Genomic DNA, 17,146 nt, shown 5'->3' on the forward strand with positions numbered 1-17,146 from the left:
TCAAGCACTGGGGAGCAGCAATATTATATGTGCAGGCCTCTCATTCCTGTACCTCTGTGGTTGTTGTTTTTTGCTAAGCACGGATATTCTCAAGTTTAGGATGTGCATATCATCCTCTTTCTCCTCCTAGACCTTTACCCATAATACTGTAGCCCAGGGGAGTGCCAGCACTCATTATATCAGAGCAGACATCATGTTTGTTTGTGACATCCCCTTTAGCACCAATCTGCCGTTCTGCCCTTGAGCAAGGCAGTTAACCCCCACAATAACTGCTCCCCGGGCACCGATAACAAGGATCTCGATTAAGGCAGCCCCCTGCACCTTTCTGATGTGGAAGACACATTTCAGCTGAATGCAGTCAGTTGTGCAACTGACTAGGTATCCCCTTTCCCTTCCCTTTGTGACACTCCCCTTAGCACAAGCAGCTGTGTTCATATTTGTTTGTGACACTCCCTTCACCACAAGCAGCCCTAAGTCCTCAGAAGGGAGTCAAATAAAATATTCAATTCATACCAACAAATACCGTTATATTTTATTGGAAAACCATTGTTCCATCTGCCTTGGTAAATTGTGTTACGTCTGATTGAATGTCAGCTGAATTATTTATTTTTTATATCAAATCAAATGTATTTGACACATACTTCGTAAACAAAAGGTGTAGACGAACAGTGAAATGCTTACTTATGGGGAAAAAAAGACAAATAATAGAAAAATAATAACATGCAGAATAAATACACAATGAGTAACGATAACTTGGCAATATACATAGGGTACCAGTACTAGGGCGATGTGCAGGGGTACGAGGTAATTGAGGTAAATATGTACATATAGAAAGGGGTAAAGTGACTAGGCAACAGGATAGATAATAAACAGCAGCAGCAGTGTATGCGATGAGTCAAAAAAGTAAGTGGAATAAGGGTCATTGCAGGTAGTCCGGGTAGCTATTGGTTAACTATTTAACTAACTATTTATCAGTCTTATGGCTTGGGGGTAGAAGCTGTTCAGGGTCCTGTTGGTTCCAGACTTGGTGCATTGGTACCACTTGCCGTGCGGTAGCAGAGAGAACAGTCTTTGACTCTGGTGGCTGGAGTCACAAGTTTTAGGGCCTTCCTCTTGCACTGCCTGGTATAGAGGTCCGATGGCAGGGAACTCTGCCCCAGTTTTGTACTGGGCCTTACACACTACCCTCTGTAGCGCTTTGCGGTCGGATACAAAGCAGCTGCATACCAAGCGGTGATGCAGCCAGTCAAGATGCTCTCAATGGTGCAGCTGTATAACTTTGAGGATCTGAGGGTGTTGACAGAACCATAACAAAGTGACATTATAATTCAATTACAGGAGGCACACGAATTCCCTTCCCAACCTCATTCTCTAAAAGTGAGAGAGAACAGAGAGAAAAGGTGTGAGTGAGAAAGAGAAGGGGGAGGCAGGACTTTGGGAATAGCTTGACAGTGAGAGAAATTGCAGTGTATGACAGGTGAAATACGAGTTCCACTGATGCAGCAACAGGGGAATATAGCCAGTGGGTTTTAGAGACTTTTGCCCTTATTCCTTCAAGTACAGGTCTGCCTGGATTCAGGCAAAATCACATCACCTCTCATACATATGCGAATGACTCACTTTGCATTTGACCTTGAAGCATTTACCTACAGAGGTAAATTCACTCCTTTTATGTAAGTCTTCTGGGTATGTTTTTAGGTTGTGTTTCCTGGCTGGATGCAGCAATCGCTCATATTGTAGGTTATTTAATTGATCAACACACCAACATTATGAGAAGATTGAGTGAACGTGAAAGTAAATTCACAGCCTTTCCACAATACATATCCAGCGGAGGGGGTTTTAGATACTAGGATGTCATTCCAAATAGTAATAATCCCCCATAGGGCCCTGGTCAAAAGTAGTGCACTGTACAGGGAATAGGGTGCAATTTGGGATCCACACTACTGTAGATGATGTTGTCTTTGCCAGGGAATGAGGGGATCTGAGGTCTGATAGTGAAGTGTGCCATGTCTCCTTCAGACCAGTGACTCTCAGATATGGATGGCTTGTCCCAAGAGCACAACAGGTCACCAGTGTTGACCAGCGAGGATAATCACATCCCGATTCCAGCCTCAGTTCCCAGCACAGTTCCTCTCTCTGGGTCTTTTCCATTAGATTACTAAATCAATGTAGGAAAACTGATTTATATTCCACACAGGACAGATATACCTAGTGGGAGGCGGATGAAAGATGGCTGGACACTCTCACTCTCTTGCGCCCGCCTGTTTGATTTACTGTTAAGCCCTTTCTTGAGAGTTCTCTTGATTTAAATTGTATGGATTATCAAAGTAGCACATACAGTATTGCAATTTCTCTCCACTTGCCACAAAGTTGGAAGCACAGAATCATCTAGAATGTCATTGTATACTGTAGAGTTAATAAGATTTATCTTCAGTCAAACCATGAAAGACAGCTCCAGACCATTATTCCTCCTCCACTAAACTGTACAGTTGACACTATGAATTGGCGCAGGTAGCGTTCTCCAGGCATCCGCCAAACCCAGGTTCGTCCATCGGACTGTCGGATGGTGAAGCGGGATCACTCCAGAGAACACATTTCCACTGCTCCAGAGTCCAATGGCGGCAAGCTTTACACTACTCCAGCCGACGCTTTGCATTGAGAAGCTCCAGAAGAGCAGTTCTTGTGTTGACAGTGCTTCCAGAGGCAGTTTGGAACTCGATAGTTAAAGTAACAACCGAGGACAGACAATTTTTACGTGCTACGCGCTTCAGCATTCAGATGATCCATTCTGTGAGCTTGCATGGCTTGTCACTTCGCGGCTGCGCCATTGTTGCTCTTAGACGTTTCCACTTCACAATAACAGCATTCATTGTTGACCGGGACAGCTATAGCAGGGTACAAATTTGACGAACTGACTTGTTGGAAAAGTGGCATCCTATGACAGTGTCATGTTGAAAGTCACTAAGCTCTTCAGTTAAGCCATTCTCCTGCCAATGTTTGTCTATGGAGATTGAATGGCTGTGTGCTCGATTTTATACACCTGTCAGCAACGGGTGTGGCTGAAATAGCCGAATCCACTAATTTGAAGGGGTGTCCACATACTTCTGTAAATATAGTGTATGACAATGTGCTGCTGCACATAATACATTAGTTTTCTATGCCGCATTATGTAATTTATGAATGTTTTATTTTATAATTAGGTCCGCTCAATCTCCTACTACAGAATAGTGCAGGGATAAACACCCTGGGCATGTAATACATGCTTTATTAGCTTTATTTGCTTTATATAAAGCACCACATGTCTCTGAACATGGGAAAAGTGGGGATGAAGAGAATGAACTAAAGAGAAAAAAGGAAAATACAGAAGAAAACAGCAAGTTTGTGACAAGCCATGCTAGCTCACAGAATGGATCATCTGAATCATCTGAATGCTGAGGCGCGTAGCACGTAAAAAATAATACATTTAAAACAAAGGACATCAAGGACAACTCAAATCATAACAGCAATGCCAACTGTATATGTTTGTGTAAGAGCGTCTGCTAAATGACGTAAATGTAAATGTAAATGTGTGCATGTCTGGCACTATTACATGTATGTGTGTGTTCTTGTATGTGTTTACTTGAATGAGAGTGTGTGTATATGCATGTGTACAAACAGCTGCACGGCATCAGCCTCAGGCAAACCGGCATTAGTTGTAAAAACACTGCCGCTTAGTGTCATTCAAATGTACTTTTATTATGTTTTATTTTGACTTTTTTCCCCCTTTATCTTTTGACCATCATTCTCTCTCTCACACAGCAACTCCACTCCCACTTGTCTCCAATTCCACATACCAACCCTCAGCTTCCCTCAGCCCATCCCATCTATCTCTGCTGGCCACCCACTTCGTATTTCTACGCAACACATATCTTACAACTATGCTATGATGTTTATTAATGTACAATTTCAATCTATCTAATCCAATATAATCTACAGATTGCATGTTGAAGATAAATACTTTTACTAAGAGTATTAGTATATTAGTAACCGGGTATTGGTGGGAGTCGGGAAGCAAGAACAGATAGTGTATTTAATAAATAAATGAACAAAGAACAAAACAAGAAACTCGAGAAGCGTACAGACATGGAACACAAACAGAGTCAATAACGCTTAGGGAAAAAAACAATGGGAGTGATATACAGTTGAAGTCGGAAGTTTACATACACCTTAGCCAAATACATTTAAACTCAGTTTTTCACAATTCCTGACATTTATTCCTAGTAAAAAATCCCTGTCTTGGGTCAGTTAGGATCAACACTTTATTTTAAGAATGTGAAATGTCAGAATAATAGTAGAGAGAATGATTTATTTCAGCTTTTATTTCTTTCATCACATTCCCAGTGGTAAAGAAGTATACATACACTCAATTAGTATTTGGCAGCATTGCCTTTAAATTGTTTACTTTGGTCAAACGTTTCAGGTAGCCTTCCACAAGTTTCCCACAATAAATTGGGTGAATTTTGGCCCATTCCTCCTGACAGAGCTGGTGTAACTGAGTCAGGTTTGTAGGCCTCCTTGCTCGCACACGCCTTTTCAGTTCTGCCCACACATTTTCTATAGGATTGAGGTCAGGGCTTTGTGATGGCCACTCCAATACCTTGACTTTGTTGTCCTTAAGCCATTTTGCCACAACATTGGAAGTATGCTTGGGGTAATTGTCAATTTGGAAGACCCATTTTCAACCAAGCTTAAACTTCCTGACTGATGTCTTGAGATGTTGCTACAATATATCCACATTATTTTCCTTTCTCTTGATACCATCCATTTTGTGAAGTGCACCAGTTCCTCCTGCAGCAAAGCACCCCCACAACATGATGCTGCCACCACCGTGCTTCACAGTTGGAATGGTGTTCTTCGGCTTGCAAGCCTCCCTCTTTAACCTCCAAACATAACGATGGTCATTATGGCCAAACAGTTCTATTTTTGTTTCATCAGACCAGAGGACATTTCTCCAAAAAGTATGATCTTTGTCCCCATGTGCAGTTGCAAACCGTAGTCTGGCTTTTTTTTATGGCGGTTTTGGAGCAGTGGCTTCTTCCTTGCTGAGTGGCCTTTCAGGTAATGCCGATATAGGACTCGTTTCACTGTGGATATAGATACATTTGTACCTGTTTCCTCCAGCATCTTCACAAGGTCCTTTGCTGTTGTTCTGGAATTGATTTGCACTTTTCGCACCAAAGTAGGTTCATCTCTAGGAGACAGAATGCGTCTCCTTCCTGAGCGTTATGACGGCTGCGTGGTCCCATGGTGTTTATACTTGCGTACTACTGTTTGTACAGATGAACGTGGTACCTTCAGGCGTTTGGAAATTGCTCCCAAGGATGAACCAGACTTGTGGAGGTCTACATTTTTTTAATGAGGTCTTGGCTGATTTCTTTTGATTGTCCCATGATGTCAAGCAAAGAGGCACTGAGTTTGAAGGTAGGCCTTGAAATACATCCACAGGTAAACCTTCAATTGACTCAAATGATGTCAATTAGCTTATCAGAAGCTTCTAAAGCCATGACATAATCTTCTGGAATTTTCCATCTGACCCACTGGAATTGTGATACAGTGAATTATAAGTGAAATAATCTGTCTGTAAACAATTGTTGGAAAAATGACTTGTGTCATGCACAAAGTAGATGTCCTAACTGACTTGCCAAAACTATAGGTTGTTAGCAAGAAGTTTGTGGAGTGGTTGAAAAATGAGTTTTAATGACTCCAACCTAAGTGTATGTAAACTTCTGACTTCAACTGTATATAGGGAAGGGAATCAGGGAGGTGATTGAGTCCAGGTGAGTATAATGAGGCGCTGATGGGCTTAATGATGGTTATAGGTGTGCGTAATAATGAGTAGCCTGACGACTTCGAGCGCCGGAGACGAAGTATACGTGACAGGACCCCCTCCCTGACGAGCGGCTCCAGCCGCAGGACGCCGACCAGTGGGACGATCCCGGGGACCAGGAGCGGGCCGATCGCTTCTGCTTAGGCTCGGGGAACCTGACGAGCCGGCTGAGGCGCGGGAGCCTGACGAGCCGGCTGAGGCGCGGGAGCCTGACAAGCCGGCTGAGACATGGGGAGCCTGCAGAGCCAACCGAGTCTTGAGAACCTGTTGCGCTAGCTGAGACATGGAACCCTGACGAGCCAGCTGAGGCATTTTTGGTTGCTTTGGCCAAGGCGCGGGAGCCTGACGAACCGGCTGAGGCATGGGGAGCCTGACGAGCCGGCTGTGGCATGGGGTGCCTGATGAGCCAACCAAGTCTTGGGAGCCAGTCGCACCAGCTGAGGCATGGGAGGCATCCACGGTAGACTCGGCAACAGATGGGGCAACCGGATATTGTAAACCTGACAAGCCGGCTGAGGCATGGAAGACTGACAAGCAAGCTGAGGCATCCCCAGTTGCTCCAGTAGCCACAGCCAGAACCGACATCACCTACACTAACAAAAAAACTCCCTGATATCCCCTTTGGTGAGGGGTTATTCTGTAACATGTACGCTGGGAGTCGGGAAGCAAATACAGGGAGTGTATTTAATAAATAAATGAACATAGAACAAAACAAGAAACACGAGTAGTATACAGACATGGAACACAAACAAAGTCAATAACGCCTAGGGAAAGAACCAAAGGGAATGACATATATGAGGAAGGTAATCAGGCAGGGGATTGAGTCCAGGTGAGTCTGATGAGGGGCTGACGGGCATAATGATGGTGACAGGTGTGCGTAATAATGAGCAGCCTGACGACCTCGAGCGCCGGAGAGGGAGTGTACGTGACATGTATTATAAATCAAAAATGGAAATATCACATTTACGTAAGTACATTTACATTTACATTTTAGTCATTTAGCAGACGCTCTTATCCAGAGCGACTTACAGTAGTGAATGCATACATTTCATTAAAAAAATTATCCGTACTGGTCCCCCGTGGGGTAGTCATTCAAAAAGCATGTCAAACACTATTATTGCAGAGTGAGCATGCAACTTATTATGTGATTTGTTAAGCAAATGTTTATTCCTGAACTTATTTAGGCTTGCCATAACAAAGGGGTTGAATAATTATTGACTCAAGACATTTTACCTTTTTTTTTCTTCAATTAAACATTACGTTTTTTTGTTTTTCAATCAACACCCAAAACACATTCCACATTCACAGATGTGTATTCAGACTCTTTACTCAGCACCTTTGGCAGCAATTACAGCCTCAAGTTTCTTGGGTATGACACTACAAGCTTGGAACACCTGTATTTGGAGAGTTTCTCCCATTCTCTGCAGATCCTCTCAAACTTTGTCAGCTTGGATGGGGAGCGTCGCTGCACAGCTATTTTCAGGTCAGTTTGAGGTCATGAACGCTCTGAAGCAGTTTTTTTCAAGGATCTCTGCACTTCGCTCCGTTCATTTTTCCCTCGATCCTGACTAGTCTCCCAGTCCCTTCCGCTGAAAAACATCCCCACAGCATGATGCTGCCACCACCATGCTTCACTGTAGGGATGGTGCCAGGTTTCCTCCAGACGTGACGCTTGTTATTCAGGCCAAAGAGTTTAATCTTGGTTTCATCAGACCAGAGGATCTTGTTTCTCATGGTCTGAGAGCCTTTAGTTGCTTTTTGGAAACTCCAAGGGGGCTTTCATGTGCATTTTACTGAGGTGTGGCGTCCATCTGGACACTCTACCATAAATGCCAGATTGGTGGAGTGCTGCAGAGATCGTTGTCCTTCTGGAAGGTTCTCCAAAGTAACTCTGGAGCTCTGTTAGAGTGACCATTGGGTTCTTGGTCAACTCCATGACCAAGGCCCTTCTCCCTCGATTGCTCAGTTTGGGCTGCCAGCTCTAGGAGGGGTCTTGGTGGTTCCAAACTTCTTCAATTTAAGAATGATGGAGGACACTGTGCTCTTGGGGACCTTCAATGCTGCAGACATTTTTCGGTACCCTTCCCCAGATCTGGGCTGTGACACAATCCTGTTTCGGAGCTTTGCGGACAATTTCTTCGACATTATGACTTGTTTTTTTCTTTGACATGCACTGTCAACTGTGGGACCTTTTACAGACAGGTGTGTGCCTTTCCAAATCATGTCACTCAATTGAATGTACCACAGGTGGACTCCAATCGAGTTGTAGAAACATCTCAAGGATGATCAAAGGAAACAGGATGCACATGAGCTCAATTTCAAGTCTCATAGCAAAGGGTCTGAATACTTATGTAGATAAGGTATTTCTGTTTTAATTTTTAATACATTTGCAAAAATGTCTAAAACCTGTTTTCACATTGTCATTATGGGGTATTGCATGTAGATTGATAAGGGAAAAAAATATTTTATACATTTTTGAATAAGGCAGTAACGTAAAAATATTTGAAAAAAGGGAAGGTGTCTGAATACGTTCAGAATACACTGTATGTGATGGGATGTATAGACATTATGGGCAGTATGTGGATAGAATTTGTAGTATATCTGAAGAATATGGTGATAGAATAGTATATGTACAGCAATAGTTGAATAGTTTTGCCTTGACTAGAATACAGTATAAATCAAGAATCAAGATCAGACCCAGATGCAGACACATCGAATTGACAATGGTTTAATATTCCAACAGGGGCAGGCAATGGACAGGTCAAGGCAGGCAGGGGTCAGTAAAGCAGAGGTGGGGCAATGATCCCGGATGGCAGGCAGGCTCAGTGTCAGGGTAGGCAGAGGTCAACAATTCAGGGGTGGGGAAACAGGAGACAAAGGGCTGTGAGACATGGGTTTGACTCTGGACACATGAAAGGTGGGATGTATACGAAGGGTACAGAGCAACAAAAGATGAACAGCAGAGAGGCTAAAAATCTTGGAGATGGGAAATGGGCCAATAAACCGGGGAGAGAGTTTGCGGGATAACACCCAGAGGGGCAGATCCCGGGTGGATAGCCATGCCTTCTGCCCAAGAGGATACAGGGGAGCCGGGGTCTGATGGCAATCTGCTTGTTGTCGATACCTGGAGGTGGTCTTGAGGATCGCCGACCGGGCTCTCCTCCAGGTACGACGACAGCGGCGGACAAACATCTGGGCAGAAGGTACGCCAACCTCTTCCTCCTGCTCGGGGAAAAGCAGGGGCTGATACCCCAGGGAACACTCAAACGGAGATAGGCCCGTGGCAGAGCAAGGAAGGGCGTACTCGACCCACACCAGCTGCTGGTTCCAAGAGGTGCGGTTGGCGGAGACCAGGCAGCGCAGAGTAATCTCAAGATCCTGGTTGGCTCACTCTGGCCATTGGACTGGGGGTGGAACCCAGAGGACAGGCTGGCCAATGACCCAGTGAGGGCGCAGAACACCGTCCAGAACCGGGACGAAAACTGAGGCCCCCGGTCGGAGACCATGTCCACTGGCAGTCCATGGATCCGGAAGACGTGCTGTACCATGAGCTGGGCCATCTCCTTGGCTGGTGGTAGTTTGGGGAGAGAAATGAAGTGAGCGGCCTTGGAAAACCGGTCGACCACAGTCAGGATGGCAGTGTTGCCCTCAGATGGGGGAGACCCGTGACCAATTAACCTGGGAGAGAGGGTTAATGAGGGACAGCCAGTGGTTGCAAAAGACCAGCCGGAGCTTGCCGATGAGTCTTATTTGGAGCACAGACCGTGCAGGCAGAGACAAACGCGCCGACATCCAGGAACCATCAAAAACACCAAAAGCGTTGTCGCACGAATGCCAGGGTCCAATGGGAGCCCAGGTGGCAGGCAAGCCTGGAGAAATAAACCCACTTGGCTCTGGCCTCTCGAAGATCCTGGTACACCGCGGGACTGGCGGAGAGGTCTGGGGCACCTTCCGAGCCCCCAGGTAGACGTCCCGGGGCAGGTTGTGCTGACTTCAGGCAAAGGGCGTGGCAGAACGGGCTCCAGCCCATGATGGCACCAGTAGACCAGTTAATAAGGGGATTGTGTCACTGGAGCCAGGAGAATCCCAATACCACGGGAATCAGAGGGGACTTGATAAGCAGGAACTGGGTAGCCTCGCTGTGGTTCCCTTACATACCTCTCGTTAATCTAACCACACTGTCCGATTTCAAAAAGGCTTTACAACGAAAGCAAAACATTAGATTATGTCAGCAGAGTACCCAGCCAGAAATAATCAGACACCCATTTTTCAAGCTAGCATATAATGTCACATAAACCCAAACCACAGCTAAATGCAGCACTAACCTTTGATGATCTTCATCAGATGACACTTCTAGGACATTATGTTATACAATACATGCATGTTTTGTTCAATCAAGTTCATATTTATATCAAAAACCAGCTTTTTACATTAGCATGTGACATTCAGAACTAGCATACCCCCCGCAAACTTCCGGTGAATTTACTAAATTACTCACGATAAACGTTCACAAAAAACATAACAATTATTTTAAGAATTATAGATACAGAACTCCTCTATGCCCTCGCTATGTCCGATTTTAAAATAGCTTTTCGGTGAAAGCACATTTTGCAATATTCTAAGTAGATAGCCCGGCATCACAGGGCTAGCTATTTACACACCCACCAAGTTTAGCCCTCACCATAGTCAGATTTACTATAAGAAAAATGTTATTACCTTTGCTGTTCTTCGTCAGAATGCACTCCCAGGACTTCTACTTCAATAACAAATGTTGGTTTGGTCCCAAATAATCCATAGTTATATCCAAATAGCGGCGTTTTGTTTGTGCGTTCAAGACACTATCCGAAAGGGTAAATAAGGGTTACACGCCCGATGCGTTTCGTGACAAAAAAATTCGAAATATTCCATTACCGTACTTCGAAGCATGTCAACCGCTGTTTAAAATAAATTTTTAATGCCATTTTTCTCGTAAAAAAGTGATAATATTCCGACCGGGAATCTGTGTTTTAGTTCAAAGAGAGAGAAAGTAAAAACATGAGGTCGCCCTGTTCACGCGCCTCAGTCTGATGGTCCCCTGATAGACCACTTACCAAAGGCGCTAATATTTTTCAGCCAGCGGCTGGAATTACATCATTCAGCTTTTTCCCGGGTTCTGAGAGCCTATGGGAGCCGTAGGAAGTGTCACGTTACAGCAAAGATCCTAAGTTTTCAATAAACAGAGCCAAGAAGCCCAAGGAATGGTCAGAGAGGGTACTTCCTGTACAGAATCTTCTCAGGTTTTTGCCTGCCATATGAGTTCTGTTATACTCACATACACCATTCAAACAGTTTTAGAAACTTTAGGGTGTTTTCTATCCAAAGCCAATAATTATATGCATATTCTAGTTTCTGGGCAGTAGTAATAACCAGATTAAATCGGGTACGTTTTTTATCCGGCTGTGTAAATACTGCCCCCTAGCCCTAACAGGTTAACAGTCTGATGGCCTTGAGATAGAAGCTGTTTTTCAGTCTCTCTGTCCCATGATAGTGGAGTGAACAGGCTGTGGCTTGGGTGGCTTGGGTTGCTGATGTACGTGATGATCTTCTTGGCCTTCCTGTGACACTAGTGCTGTAGATGTCCTGGAGGGCGATGCTTTGGATGGACCGCACCGCTCTCTGGAGAGCACTGCATTGCAGACGGTGTAGTTGCCGTACCAGGTGGTGATACAGCCCGATAGAATGCTCTCAATGGTGCATCTGAAAAAAGTTTGTGAGGGTCTTAGGGTCCAAGCTGAATTTCTTCAGCCTCCTGAAGTTGAAGAGGCACTGTTGCCTCATCCTACTCTTTAAAGAAAAATTATTCGTCCAGTTCAAGGTCAGTAATCGTTGTTCTGATGTCCAGAAGCTCTTTTCGGTCATATGAGACGGTAGCAACAACATTATGTACAAAATAAATTACAACTATGCAAAAAAACCAAATAAAATAATAATTGTTGTTTAAGAGCCCATAAAACGTAAGCCATCCCCTCCGGCACCATTATCACAGTGTTATCATAGTGTTAATGTTGCACATTAATCAGGATTAGCATTGGCTACTTTGCCAAGGAGCCAGTAGTGCTGCCTGTCATTTAATACAATGAATTACAACCATGTTAAAGCACAATTCAGCACCTTACAGTAGGTACTCACACAGAAATATGTGTACACACACATAATCACTGGTACATAAACAAACCTGTTATATAAACACATCTGATGCATAAACACACCTGGTACATAATACACCTGGTACATAAACACTGGTACATTTTCAGTCCTGTCCTTTGCTTTAGGACACTTTGAGTTAAACTGTACATTGACTGAGATGCTGCCAGCATGAGCAAACAAACAAACACACACACACGCACGCACGCACGCACGCACGCACGCACACACATGTAGACACACACATACATGCAATCACGCACACACGCACGCACCCCCAACACACAGACACACATCTACACACGCACACATGCATGCACACACACACACACACACACACACACACACACACACACACACACACACACACACACACACACACACTTCTTCCAGCCCCCACATCTTATTGTAAGCAGCAACAGCAGCAGCCCCACAAGGTCAACCTCAGCATTGTGAAAGGTCCTCATGGATTTGGTGGCACAGTCCATTCAAAGACACACACAGGGACAAACACAGGAGGAGAATAAAAACAAGATTAATTGCCTTTCATTTGCTGTAGAAATCACCCGCATGCAGGCATTTTTTAATACAATGCAATCTGGGAAAGGTGGTACTCTATCTTCCACCTCTCTACCTGTTCCCCATATTCTGGGAAACCTCTTTGAATAGGCAAGAAAGAATTGAGGGTGATAAAATGTGAGGGTATGTGGCTTATGGCATCTCTTTCACCTTTCCATCCCATCTCATGCATGTCACCAGAACATCCCATTCTGCCTGGAAGTCATACATGTTATTGGTGGAGTTATGGCTAAATGCTGTGGAGACTTGTATCTATTGATTCATTGATGACTAGAATGATTTATTGTGAACAAACTTTAACTCAATGGATGCGTCCCAAATGGCACCATATTTTATAGTGCAATACCTTTGACCAGAAAGTACTCCTGGTCAAAAGTAGTGCACCATAAAGGGAATAGGGTGTCATTTGGGAGGCAGATAATGTTATCATTGCCATTGTGCTCCACCAACAGAAGGTTTTTGTGGAGACTGTCTTGCTCATTGAGGACTCTGTGATTCAGTACTTTAGAGAATTGTATATGTTTGTATGGAATAATCAGAATATTTATGAGAAATATGAAGGCATACTCTATTCTGCAATTGATGGTAAACTGATTGATGTAACCATAATATAATAAAGTGCTGTCAAATGATTGCCTTCACTTTGCATTCTATGCGCACCCCTATGCATCCCACCAAGCCCCTGCCACAGACAAAGACTGAGTCCCAAATGACACCCTATTCCTTATATAGTGCACTAGCTTTCACCAGGGCCCATAGGGCTAGGCTCTGGTCAAAAGTAGTGCACTATGTAGGGAAAAGGGTGCCATTTAGGACACCATCAGAGTAGATGCAGATGGAGTACACGTCAGCATCTTGATTGATTAGAAAAGACATGCCAGATCAGCTCCACCCTGCACTACACGGACCTGTCTAACTGGACCGTAGTTCTGTCTGTGGAGACTCATTCATCATGTTACAGTACAAGCCTCTCTGTTACCACAGAACACAGGGCTAAACAGAACAGTGGTCTACTGTTATAATCAGGCCTGTAGGATTCTAACTCTGGTCGACCATGATCATGATGCTGCTGTCTTGCCTTGCATATGTGTGTGTGTGTGTGTGTGTGTGTGTGTGTGTGTGTGTGTGTGTGTGTGTGTGTGTGTGTGTGTGTGTGTGTGTGTGTGTGTGTGTGTGTGTGTGTGTGAATGTGTGTGTGTTTGTATGTGCATGCATGCGTATGTGGGTGTGTGCATGCGTGTGTGTGTTGGTGTGTGCGTAGCGGTGTGGGTGTGTGCTTGTGTGTGCGTGGGGGTGTGTGTTTGTGTGTGTTGGTGTGTGCATGCGTATGTGGGTGTGTGCATGCGTGTGTGTGTTGGTGTGCGGGTGTGTGTGGGTCTGTGTGGGTATTTGCGTGCGTGGGTGTGAAATTCATGGTTCAAAGCTCAGGTTAGACACCGACAGGCATCAGTGGACAAATGTAATTTGCTAGAAGCTGTATAGGTTATAATTGTTCTGTTTTGGTTAATAAGTATGGCATGGTGGGTTAAGGAAACAATCAGTAGGAGGTCAAACAAGTTTGTCCTCATCTCCCTGTTGACTTCAACAATATTTGTAAAGGGCACTTTCACAGTGCAGAACAACAATTTTAGGTTGATTATTTCTCAATTAAAAGTTTTTTACGATATGTCATGTAAAAGGATCAATTAGTGCTTCGAGTTGGGTAAGTTTTCTCCATGTGGTTAGGCCATGATATGTTTGCATCAGCAGAAATGATGTGATCAATGTAGACTCACCCCAGTGCCTTTTCTCAGCAGCTTTCTGTCTGTCAGCTGGACATTCCCCAGGGTGGTAAGTAGCCAGGCCCCTGTGAAATTGGGAGCAGCCAAGAGAGATATTAGAATAAACCGAGGGATTGTGTACTATACACCTTTATTTCAAACTCAGTTTAGTTTTTATTTAGTTTAAGTTTTATAATATACACACTGCTCAAAAAAATAAAGGGAACACTTAAACAACACAATGTAACTCCAAGTCAATCGCACTTCTGTGAAATCAAACTGTCCACTTAGGAAGCAACACTGATTGACAATAAATTTCACATGCTATTGTGCAAATGGAATAGACAACAGGTGGAAATTACAGGCAATTAGCAAGACACCCCCAATAAAGGAGTGGTTCTGCAGGTGGGGACCACAGACCACTTCTCAGTTCCTATGCTTCCTGGCTGATGTTTTGGTCACTTTTGAATGTTGGCGGTGCTTTCACTCTAGTGGTAGCATGAGACGGAGTCTACAACCCACACAAGTGGCTCAGGTAGTGCAGCTCATCCAGGATGGCACATCAATGTGAGCTGTGGCAAGAAGGTTTGCTGTGTCTGTCAGCGTAGTGTCCAGAGCATGGAGGCGTTACCAGGAAACAGGCCAGTACATCAGGAGACGTGGAGGAGGCCGTAGGAGGGCAACAACCCAGCAGCAGGACCGCTACTTCCGCCTTTGTGCAAGGAGGAGCAGGAGGAGCACTGCCAGAGCCCTGCAAAATGACCTCCAGCAGGCCACAAATGTGCATGTGTCTGCTCAAACGGTCAGAAACAGACTCCATGAGGGTGGTATGAGGGCCCGACGTCCACAGGTGGGAGTTGTGCTTACAGCCCAACACCGTGCAGGACGTTTGGCATTTGCCAGAGAACACCAAGATTGGCAAATTCGCCACTGGCGCCCTGTGCTCTTCACAGATGAAAGCAGGTTCACACTGAGCACATGTGACAGACGTGACAGAGTCTGGAGACGCCGTGGAGAACGTTCTGCTGCCTGCAACATCCTCCAGCATGACCGGTTTGGCGGTGGGTCAGTCATGGTGTGGGGTGGCATTTCTTTGGGGGGCCGCACAGCCCTCCATGTGCTCGCCAGAGGTAGCCTGACTGCCATTCGGTACCGAGATGAGATCCTCAGACCCCTTGTGAGACCATATGCTGGTGCGGTTGGCCCTGGGTTCCTCCTAATGCAAGACAATGCTAGACCTCATGTGGCTGGAGTGTGTCAGCAGTTCCTGCAAGAGGAAGGCAATGATGCTATGGACTGGCCCGCCCGTTCCCCAGACCTGAATCCAATTGAGCACATCTGGGACATCATGTCTCGCTCCATCCACCAACGCCACGTTGCACCACAGACTGTCCAGGAGTTGGCGGATGCTTTATTCCAGGTCTGGGAGGAGATCCCTCAGGAGACCATCCGCCACCTCATCAGGAGCATGCCCAGGCGTTGTAGGGAGGTCATAAAGGCACGTGGAGGCCACACACACTATTGAGCCTCATTTTGACTTGTTTTAAGGACATTACATCAAAGTTGGATCAGCCTGTAGTGTGGTTTTCCACTTTAATTTTGAGTGTGACTCCAAATCCAGACCTCCATGGGTTGATAAATTGGATTTCCATTGATTATTTTTGTGTGATTTTGTTGTCAGCACATTCAACTATGTAAAGAAAAAAGTATTTAATAAGATTATTTCATTCATTCAGATCTAGGATGTGTTATTTTAGTGTTCCCTTTATTTTTTTGAGCAGTATATATATATATTTTGTTTTTAGATGATTTAGTTTCAGTGTTAGTTTTGGTTTTAGGGACAGAAAGTAGCCTATGGGTGGGAGGCTAGCAGCCATTTACGTGTTGTATAGTTTTTGTGCTCTATATTAATTTTTCAAACGCGCCCAATATCTGTGGTACTGCTCGTGGCAACGTCATCTCTCTGTGTCTACCTTTAAATTATAAAGTCAATCTCAATGTGACCCTCCAGATTCAAAAGCTTGAAAACCCCATAGAAAACCCCATTTCATTTCTCCCCACCAAAAAATCTAAAACTAAACATAATTAATGACGGTTTTTATTTTTATTTTAGTACGTTTTGGAGATAATAGTTTCAGTATAGTTTTAGTTTTTCAAACGGGTTTGTTAATTATTTTATTTCAGTTTACTCAATTGTGCTTTGATGATTAGTTTTCATTTTAGTTTCAGTTTGTCATGAATCCCGCTTCCTGAGTCTGTGTTCTGCCTGAGCTGCCTGTTTTCTGTTTTGGAGTTGTTCCTGTGGTTTCTGAACACACCCTGTCTGGTTGCCGGGCGACGAAGCTAGGCGGGAGATCTCTCAATTACCCGCACCTGCATCTCATCAGCCATCTGCACACCTGGTCCTGATCATCACCTCTTCTCTTCATAAGCTCTGACCTGACATCCATTCCCTGCTGGATCGTTAGCAATGAACAATATGTTGTGTCAGCGTTTCAGCCTCAAGTCACTAGAGTTAGTTTTGTTGTTCTGTACTTTTTAACCTGTTACTCACCTCTGTTTACTCTGTCTACAGTCATTCTCCCGGAACATTCACCCCCCCCCCCCTGCCTGGTCGTCGGTGGCTTCTGTGACATCATTGGATCTGCCTATTCCCTCTCATCAACTCACCTCCGCTGCCGCTCCGTCTCCTGGATTATTCTGTTTTCACTTTGACTCTGTAAATAAACACTCACCTTCATTTTACTCACCTTGTCCT

At 44.6% G+C, this 17,146-nt stretch overlaps 1 protein-coding gene across 1 annotated transcript in view; it reads right to left on the minus strand.

The window, feature by feature from the left end:
- Positions 1 to 14,438, minus strand: part of LOC115200383 (zinc finger matrin-type protein 4-like) — a 201,906-nt gene extending 187,468 nt beyond the window's left edge. Inside the window, exon 1 of the mRNA XM_029763411.1 lies at positions 14,404 to 14,438. The gene's annotated coding sequence lies outside the window, so the exon portion shown is untranslated. The remainder of the gene's footprint in view (positions 1 to 14,403) is intronic.
- Positions 14,439 to 17,146: the final 2,708 nt, after the last annotated feature.

This window comes from Salmo trutta, chromosome 9 (genome assembly GCF_901001165.1).
Source record: "Salmo trutta chromosome 9, fSalTru1.1, whole genome shotgun sequence".
Classification (NCBI taxonomy): domain Eukaryota; kingdom Metazoa; phylum Chordata; class Actinopteri; order Salmoniformes; family Salmonidae; genus Salmo; species Salmo trutta.